A 10,496-nucleotide genomic window follows, 5' to 3' on the forward strand; every position below is an offset into this window, starting at 1 on the left:
GTACAGATAAGGTTTTCTTTTTGGCAAATGATTTGTTTTTAATGTCACACATGGTATCACGAGAAGTTGCAGCATTCGGGCATTTTTAATGAATTCATATTGCTTGCATATTAGTAGGAATATTTCCACTGCAGCAAACACCATAAACAGTTTCCACACTGGGGTATGTTATACTGCCACCAGAATTGGTTCTTCTGATGGTTCATTTCTTTTATGCTGAGAATTCAGGACCAATTCAGCTTGGTTTTATGCATCATTAGAGATTTACAATTACTTTGCTATAGTTTCTTTCTGGAAGCCTATCTCTCATGGTTAATGCTATGGGAGCCCTGTTGTGTAGAGGCTGGTATTAGCCACCTTATAGCAATAAAGCGTTTGAGAAGGATTTAGAATTATGAGTGGCTAAATTCTCCATGCAGCAACTATAATACCGTTATCCCTTGCTGAGCTTGGGTTGAAACTTTATTTTTTTTTCCTTCTCCTCAAATTAGAAAAAAACGCTGTTTCTTCAAGAGGTTTTGAATCATTTACATGCCATTTTTTGTTGAACTGCTTCAGTCAGAAATGAGGAATTGTGAGAAATTCCATTTAGATTTCATGATGCTTAACATACATTTAGATTGTATTAGTATGTAATGAAAAGAAGGCCTCCTCATTTTTTATCTCACTTTTTTAAAGTGTAATCATTATTTGGGACTTTCTTTTGATTTTCAGATTTTATGTGTGTTGCTAAAGTCAATAAATTTCACAAGCTTTGCCTTTGGACAATAAGCAGTGGATCTGTATGTGTTATAATCCACATAATTCACATCTCACATAAATACACTATTGCACTGAAACAAACCTGATATGCAGTGAATAATATGGGCCCGATCTAAAGGCCATTAAAATCAATGAAAAGATTTCAAATTAACTTTTATAGCCTTTAGATCAGGCTCTAAATGGGCAAATTACAGTTATGGAGTTTCCCATTTACATACCTGTGTGCTGCATTTAATATATTTTATGCAATTGAAATTACTTGGTACTCTTTTTCATGCTTTTTTAGGATAAGAATTTGCCAAGGGCATCAACAGCAGTTTTCCCAGGCTTCAGCATGAGGATTATATAGTCAATCCACAAATGACTCAAATCTTTGAAAAAACGGACATGGTTATCAGAGAGGCTTTGACGACAGCAAGGACGGGAGCGCTATCTGCCTTATTCCATCAGAGATTCTCATTCCCTCTCATTAACATACTCAGGACATCAGCACCAGCCACCAGTCCCAGGGGAATCGCATAAAACTTTTAAGGGAATATGCACAAAACCTCGCCCCTGCATTATTTTAAATAGATCAAACCAGATTTGTCTTGTGTGAGGTTAGAAGAAAGGCTAGGGCACGGTAGCATGAGGGGAGAGATTCAAAGGTTGCAGGGAATTTTCAAATCCATTGTTATAACTCGGTAATCTTTCTTCTTTTACAGGGTTCTTCAATCCCGCCGAGGATGCACAGAGCTGATCTCTAAGTCTGTGATATCTGCTGCTGCTGTAAGTGTGAAAAAGAGACGCCTCTACCTGCTCTTTCTCCCTGCCCTGTAATGAAAAACGCTTTTGGAGCAACACTGGAAATAAGCCATCAAAATATCTGATTAAACCTCTTAAGAAACTGTCACTAATCACCTTCTCTGCTCTTGATGGAATATATTTATGCATTATAAATATACTTACTATATGTGTGTGCTCCATAAATCACATTCAGCACTTGTATATGATGTATAAGCATATTCTATAGAATACACACAAATACAGATGCCAAACTCCCACAGAGTTCATCACTGGGAAATGTTTGAAGGATCTGATCCTTAATATTTAATGAGCAAGATGCTATTTCCTTCCTCAGCTTTTATCTCTGGTTTGGCATAGTCATTAAATTTGTTGTTTCCTTGCAAGATTATATAATTTATGACCTAATTTTAGACTTTTGTGTAACCGCACTAAAATACTCGTGGTGTATCTGGATTTCTTTGTACAGAGTGTTTCAGTATTAGACACCAGCTAGAACATGACTGCTCAGATATGAACTTCCCATCAGTAAGGAGTTACAAGCATTAAAGGAAAACAACCCAACAATATTCAGATAGCATTACAGGATTAGATTGTGGAGGTTTTTTGGGTTTTTTGTTTTTTGTTTTTTGGTGTTTTTCCCTGTAAAAATATGATTTAGCAGCATTTCCAAAGCCTGCCGTATGCAGTGGTTGGCAGGAATCCCCAAGTAATACAGTAATCACCCAGCAACTCCTATTACATAAAATATTTTCATGTAGCAGCTTCTGACTTTCAGATGGCTCTGGGACAAAGTCACGCAGCCTGCATGGCAGGGAGGGATGTACAGAGCTGGGGAAAGCAGGTGAAGAATGACACTTAGTGCTTTAAAGTGACTATCAGTCCCCTCGCCCTCTGGAGAAAGCATTTGCTCTGCAGCACCAGCCTGGCTGGGGTGATTTTTCGCTGCGCAAGGTGTTGCCAGATAACTCCTAAATGAATTACGCTAAAGCTGCAGCCACATTTTTTTGTGCCTTCTGTATGTCCAGGGTAATTCAGTGGTGTCATAAATAGTGCCTCGAGTTTCAGGTATTTTGTCAATTTAAACCATATTGTTTGGACCAGTCTTTCATCAAATGTAATATATCGGCTATTGAATTAATGTGTTTTGAGAGCACTTTATTCTGGTGTTTAAGAGGGAAGTGGCTCGTGGTTGAGGACAAGGTTAGATGCTTGCTTTGTGGCCGCAGCACAGTTATGAGGCTTTTTTTCTCTCTTTTTCTACCTTACCCTGAGGTATCCACCATGGATTCTAAAGATGGGGTGCTGTCTCCTCAGACCAGCACCCGGAGCGATAGGGACCACGTGCCTGCAGCTCAGTGTACCCCTCCTAACATGGTGTACGGGCTGAGGTGGGTGCCTACATGAAAGAAAAATAATCCTTATGAAAAGGTGACATTATTTCTTGGAATAAGAAAGATTGGCGACTGTATCTTCTTGGCTTTAATGGAGCAGTTCCAGGAAAGCAACAGCCACCAAAGTGGTTTCAGTATCACATAATTCAAGAGTAAAATCATAATTCCAATTACCATTTCAGCCATTTCTGGCCTTGGGAAACCTATGTTAATATTTATTATTGTATGATTGACCTATGATTTCTTCATCATTTACATTAGCAACTATGATATTCATAGTAACATCCTTTAAATCATATAAGCAGATGTCAACAGTGCATGATGAGGTCACATCCTGCAGATTTTTTATTTACTTAGTCCATTTTTTTCCTGGTAAAATAACATTGTGAGATGCATAATCTCACCTCCACAAGGCCTCTAGGGGCATATATAATCACAGAATGCATTTTCTATAATCTCACTAAATGAGTCAATTCTATCCGAGGTACAAACAGTTATACAAAGTCAGTATTTCACTTCCAACACTGCCTGACATCATCCTCCACATAGTGCAAGAAAATATTTACTTGGCTCTTTGACATGAATTGCCACAAAGCCTTTGGAACAAAACATTGAGGAAAGCAAAGAATTAAAATGGAATAACTTAGTTTAAAGAGTTTAGCCCCTTTTCTCGGTGCAGGATTTAGATTTGTAACTTTGTCAGATGCTTTCTTATAAGGTCTGGACTGGCCATAGACACCTTCAATCCGTTTTTCAGCGAAATGCCCAGGCACAGATCAGAGAGTTGCCCAGAATATCCAAAGCTGGACACTGATCCTCTTTTTTCATCATCTAAATATTTTCTTTGCCCAAGTGAGCATTTGTCTGTGTGAATTAAGCTACTGCATTTATTTTCCAGGCAGCTTCCCGAGGCGTGTTGTTTCTGATGCTTTTCTGGGCAAAGCGCTGTGGAGCAGGCAATACTTGACGATAATCTCCTAGAAAACAGCTTATTGTTCCATACAGGCATTACCAGCTGTAATTCTTATTAACTCTAAAATCACTTTTTACCCTTTCTGCCTGTCCTGGCACAGGAGAGGGCACCAACAGGCCTCTTGGTTTTGGAGTGATGAATTCCCAGCCCAGCCCTGATACGTGTCCGGGGAGGATGACCGCTTCTGCACTGTGCAGGTGAGGTGCCAAGGGCAGCCTGGGGCTTCTCACCACCTTCAGGTAGAGTTTATTTATCCACAAAGAGACAGTAAAATTTTTTTCAGATTGTTCTGGTGATGTGTCAGGAAGTTTTAGTTCTCCATTTGTGTCCCATACCCACTACTCATCTTCCTGCCTTAATCCAGCTCCGACTTTTGTTCACCTCCAGAAAGCACAGCCGGGTGCTTTTCAGCATCTCCTCGGGAAATGGGCCACATCTGCAGTGCTCAGGAGAGTGGGACCCATCAGTGCTGGCTGGAGAGGGCTGTCTTTCATTGTCTTTGTCTCTCATCCATTGATTTTTTACTGAAGTTAAATTCTTCTGAACTGGCATTGCCTTAAAGAGTTTACCTGGCTCAGCAGGTGCCAGGTTTAGGAAGTTTCAAATAGTTTTTTGGATTATTTTGAAAAAATCTTTAAGGCTTGTGGGCCTTACACAGGTTGTCAGGCAGGTGGACTCTTTTCTACTCTCTGGTCATGTAGCCCTGAAAGCGCCCCCTCACTTCTCAGATGTAAGGCGAGGTAAAAAGGTCAGAATAGTCCTAGGTCATATATCTGAAGACTGGCTGTGAATAATAATTATTAACCGTTTCTGTAATGGTGCAGGTTACAGACACGGGACCAAACACCTGCAGTGAACCTCCTCAGGCGAAATTCTCCTTGGCTTCAATCATGTTTTTTCCAGAGAAGAGACTGCTGGCTGCGCTCAGGGCGATCTGCCTGTTCCTGGCTTAAGAGGCACTTATAATCTACTGCTAAGAGACTTATTAGCAATGTAAAAATGAATTTGAAGCAAGAAAAGTATTCTTCCTAGAAGAAATACATATTTTGTAAAATTAGTTTTGCTGACAGAAGTAATTGGGCTAACTCCTTGTGACTATGGATGTTATTTGTTGCCCCTTATCTTACCAAAGCAAAGGGTGCCAAATACTTTGAACTTTGTAAATAATTGTTTCCAAAGTGTGTGTGGTTTGTTTTTTTTCTTTTTTTTTTTTTCTCTCTATAAATTCTTTAGAGAAAAGCTGTCTTCTAATCCTTCCTTTTCCAAAGCTTTTACAGCTCAGCTTCTTCCCACTCTAGATATCTTTCCTTTTCCCTTTTTGGGTTTTAATATTTCTTAGATATTATAAAAATCTCTTTTAAGGGTAAATTGAGAGCTTTTGCTCAGATTGGAAATGTCATTCCTAAAGCGTTAATAAACTGGAGAAAGAGAAAAAAAAAAAAACAAATAAAAGAATTTTATTTCGAATCACTGCAGATAATGGGACCGTGGCTTGGAGATGCGTGCCGAGAGCCTGACCAGTGCCCAGAGCATGGGTCCTGGCCATCGCTCTGGCTGGTTTTTCTCACTCCAGATACCCAACTGGTGCAAATGGCCAGCAGAGGGGTTGGCCCTTTGCTGGTTATTCATTCCTTCTGGGCTGAACAGGAGCTGGGAGCTGCTCTTCCCCCTCCACCCCGCCCCACCGGTGTTTGCTATCCCCTCCTGTGCCGAGGAGAAGGGCACGGTTTTCTTGCAAACACTAAGGTTTTATTTCACTTTTGCAACCACAGCAACAAATATTAACCCAGAAACAAGACAGAAAGCTCTTCCAGAGTGCATTATTAAAGCAGTGTCACAGGCCTGCAGGAAATCCACGCTTATTATTTGCATAAAAACAAGCAAACTCACGGATGTCGGAAAACTGAAATGTTGGAAAAGCAAGACAGGACTTACTCCATCATCTTGGAAAGTTGAATGTGAATATTTTTACTTATCTGTCTATCTGCTATCCATCTATTCCTGTACTTATTTTAGCAAAAGACACAAATAATGAGAAATGTATGTCTCTAGCCAGAGCAGCTACCTTGCCTTGCGTTCTCAGAGGCGATGAGGATGAAAACATTTAGGCAGACCTGCATAACCCAGAACAATAAATGACCGCTGCCTGTGCTCATGTTGCCACTGGAGCAGGGGTGGGTGTTAAATCCTAGTCTTCAGCCTAAGGCAGCAACTCAAACCGGGGAGCAGCAAAGCCCAGGCATCCATGGGCAACTTACAGAGTCACAGGAGCTTCAAGGAAAGATCCTTGTTGATATGCCTTGTTGTGTCAGTCCCAAAGCAAGCACAGGAAAACCCCATGACCACTGTAGGACCAGCTCTTTCAACTAGTCAAGACGCAGCTGCTGTTGAGGGATGCTGTGTTTATGCTGTGGTGCCGTTCTCCAGCTCTCCTCCAACGCCAAGATGGGGGAAAGTAATTCCTGGTACGTCCAAATGTGAGACTTCTTGAGTCGTCAAGTAAGAACTTGATGGTAGGAGGCTCCCTCCAAGACTGGTCTTCCCTCCTTCACCTCCTCCAAAGCCACGTCTTAGATGCCACAAGCAGCTCCCTGGACACTTGGTTGATGGTTTGCTCCCTGATCCAGCTGAAGCGGGAAGGAATTTTTAAAATTTCCATTATATTTTCTTTTCTTAAAAAAAAAAAAAAAAAAAAAGCTTATGATTTTTAAGAAAGCACCTTACAGCAGAGCCCAAATGTAAATGTTTGCGTTTGATACCATCCATCAACGCCGCGACACTGCGGGAGTGGCTCCTCCAGCTCCTCTCGTCGCGGTGGACAGAAGGAGCTGTCAGGAGCCGCGTGCGGCCGCCGCACCGAGCAGGGCGGGAGCCATGCTGGCAGAGATCCCTTCCGCAGAGGGGATTTCTGCACTGACAATTTTTGGCTCCTTTAGGTTACTTTGGAGCTGCACAGAATATGTAATGTTCTGCACTCGCGGAGGGGCTGACAGGGAACTTAAATACAGATTGCAAAGATAGATCATCTCCCAGCATCACTTTGTTTTCTGCTGCTCTAAAATCATTTTACTTGTTCCTGCAGCTACTATAAAGCCAGAAGAGCTCTCTATATTTGCTTCCCGGATGCCTTTTTCTCCTCTGCTTACAACTATAAAAGCAGCTTTTCATGCTCCAAATCAGAGATAAATTGAAATCGCTGCTGAAGAAATAAAACACAAGGCTAATCAAATTGTAGCACAGGAAGCAGCCTTCAGCCAGTGCATTTTTTGAGAGCTATTTTTAGAATATATTTTTATTTTGTCACTCCATATGGGAAGTCAAACCCATATGGTTTGGGAGAATGGAAGGTTGTGCTTTTATAGAGATCTCACAAACCATCCCTGCTCAGCCACGTACTTAAACATGTGCTTAAATCCAATTGTCTGTGATGGGACTGAAGCACATAAACTCCTCATGACTGGGGCCTCAGGCCCTGTCTGAGGTTGTAACAGTATTATTCCCTCCTGAGATGTAAAACTATTCTATATTCGTCAAACCAGTCTCCAGTCAACTTGGCTCTTCTTAATTATGATATTTCTCATTCACACACTTTTTTTTTTTTTTTTTCCCCCCCCTTTTTTCTTTTCTTCAGATCTTCACTGTTCAGACGCCTTGATGAATGTGTTCGGTCCAGTACTAGCCAGGGTGCAAAGCTGAACATCCGTAGCCACCACTCACCTGCTCCTCACAGTGGATGTTTCCACCCTGCAAATATCAAGATTAATGTGGTGTTGGGGCATACGGTTGCACAACCACTGCCCACAACCCTGCAGCTCCTTCTGACTGTGCTGATGAAGCAATAACTGGCAAGCAAAGGTATTGTACTTCTGATAAACTACGTGTATAAAATCAGCAGCACGTCCTCAGTGTTAATCCACCAGAATATCCATTTTGCTTGTGTTTTAGGTGATTCCGTGAGACTTAACCGAAAATTATATTTCTTTTAAGGAATTCTGTGGGATGGTTAAAAACACTGACAGGAAGTTTCTAACCTGGTAAATTCCAGAGGGTCATTTTATGAATATATTCTACTGTAATACTGTTTTTTTCCTGTGCAGTTTCTCCGAAGGTGAAATTAAAAAAAACCCAAATTTAAAACATGTTATTTATTACAATTTGAAAAGAAAAATTTACTTGAGCCTGTCTTCCTTGTGCTCCCAACTCTTATCACTGACTGTGGTATTGAGGTACCATTTTTACAGGCAAGTAGAGATGCCCCTAAAGCAGTAGCACACATGATAATGGTCATGGGGATCTTGGTTTTTTTCTGTCTTACCTAGTCCTTAGAGGTGTGGGTGGCCAGATCAGCCTGTTGTCTGCTGAATGCCCAAATCTATAATTAAAAATAATCTTTGAAGCTCAAAGGGCTCCTGAGGTGCTCCATAGGCAGACTTTCTCTGCCTGAGCTCTCCCCAAGCTGGCAGGAAAGCTGCAGGCAGGAGAATTGCAAATTGGGAAGGATTTTGTCCTGGGGTTCACCCCAGCTGTATGCACAGAAAAACAAGCAGTGCTGTGTGGCAGGCAAGAGGCAAAGTTAAATTGCACATCAGTTAACACGAAATGCTCAAATATCTATTTTAATATGTCAGAGATGATAGCTGACTTTGTCTACAAGTGATCTGCAGGACATATCGAAATGCAGTTGGATGCTTTTATTTGTAGTATAATGAGCAGAGGCTCAGAAATTTGGGTGGTAAACCTGTGAGTTACACAGGTCCAGCATGGCAAACACCCCACAGAGCTGCTTTCTGACTAAAGGAGAAGTATTTAATTTATTGTGTTTCTTCTGATTCTAGAGTTGTATTTGGCCTCAATGTGGAAGCAGAGCTAAAGAAAGAGCAGGGCATTAGCAGTTAATATTTTTATACTTTTGTTTTTTCCTTAGGAAACAATTCTCCATCTTTTATTTTTGGAAGAAGTACAATGAGAATAGGACTGCACAGCGGAGAATTCAGTGTGGCAGAAGGATGGGAAGCATGGAGGTTTCTGAGATGGTTTGGATGCTGCTTCCACCAAGCAGAAGGGATGTTATACTCAAATTATTCATCAAAGCTGAGACCTTACATGGATTATTTTATTGGAAAGTCAAGTAAACAACCACTGATTTTTTTTTCCCCCGTAAATATAAAGCAGAGATCTTGTGTAAGAGGAGACAATGTTAAAATAACGAACACCAGAAGGGGCTAAATGGAAAAGCCTGAGGTTAGAGCAGAGAGAAACTGTCAAAAGTTTTAACAGAAATTTTATGAAACCATATTTGTATTGAAAAATCTATCATAGGTTTGAAATCAAAATAACTGCTGTTAGATTATTTGCTGAAAATAGCTTTATAGTGAGAAAAAAACCATCTCCTGTATCCCACGCTAAGATATATATTCTATACCATTCCGAAATGCCAAAAGACAATCTAAATCACCTGGATTCATGATGCTCGGGTTAGACGCAAGTAGCTGGGTTTTCCCATAAATATTGTTGTGGAATACTCCGATAACACAACTGTTGGGCCAGGTGTCTGGGTTGTGTGTGTGACACGGGTACAGGAGCACTGAGGTGGACGCGTGATGTCGCTGCGTTTCCTGTACATCACTTATCACAGCTGCACATCGTGGCCCTGGTAATGCCAACCAAGAGTTCGCCGGTGACTTCAGCGGAGCCAGAATTTCACCCCAGGCTGGGAGCAGCTGACGGAGAGTGCCGCGGGCTGGTGACCTTCAGCAATTTCAAGTCAGTGACGTAGAAGTGAAAAAATTCCTGGTCACACAACTGATCTCATTGGCAACCCAGGGTACCCAAATTTCACTTTGGATTTTCAACCAAGTTTCCATTCATGTGGCACCTATGTAGATAATATGTTAAGGCATTATTCTTAAAAAAGTAAAGAATTAATTTCTTTAAGAGATGGGCGATTTGTAGAAGACATTTGTGTAATTTTGCATTCTAAATGTGATTTATATTTATAAATAAATTTGCATAAAATCTCCAGCTCTCGATGTCATAGTTCTATTTTATCTTTAATTCAGATGCTCAAGAAATGTAAATTATTTTTACAGCTAAATAAAAGCTATACAAAGCTGCCAGGGAAGAATAATGAGATACACATCGTGCCATCCAGCCATGATAAATCCAGCAGCACCATGGTTACAGTCAAAATGCGAGGCCATCAGCAACTAGGAAATATCAGCACATATAGATTCCTCTGACTAGATTTAGCAAACTAATCTTAACTGGGAAAGCTCATGACACTAGGTCAGCAAGAGGAAATATTTACCTGAAAGATAGACAGCCACCTAAAATGAGGAGGAAGAGTCAGTTTATATGGCAAAATATAAATATATAAACCATATAAATATATGGTTTATATTTCTTATACATTAGAAATATCAGCCATAGTTGGGCCAGCCTCTGCATATGTGCTTTACAGGAATAAAGATATCGATGTTTCTGTAACGTGGCAAAGTTTGCAAATTATTGGTGCATTTGCTAACGATAGCATAAGCTTATAAAATACAGCTTAGTCATGAGGATGGTGCCAGTAAGAAGATATA

The 10,496-nt window shown here is 40.7% G+C and overlaps 1 long non-coding RNA gene across 3 annotated transcripts in view; it reads left to right on the forward strand.

Moving 5' to 3' along the window:
* LOC141964673 (uncharacterized) overlaps positions 1-4,461 on the forward strand; it is an 84,852-nt gene extending 80,391 nt beyond the window's left edge. For all 3 annotated transcript variants that reach the window (XR_012634365.1, XR_012634367.1, XR_012634366.1), the window contains exons 3-4: positions 1,467-1,530; positions 4,013-4,461. This is a non-coding gene — a long non-coding RNA (uncharacterized LOC141964673). The remainder of the gene's footprint in view (positions 1-1,466; positions 1,531-4,012) is intronic.
* Positions 4,462-10,496: the final 6,035 nt, after the last annotated feature.

The sequence above is a fragment of the Athene noctua genome, chromosome 11 (assembly GCF_965140245.1).
Source record: "Athene noctua chromosome 11, bAthNoc1.hap1.1, whole genome shotgun sequence".
In the NCBI taxonomy this organism is placed as follows: Eukaryota; Metazoa; Chordata; class Aves; order Strigiformes; family Strigidae; genus Athene; species Athene noctua.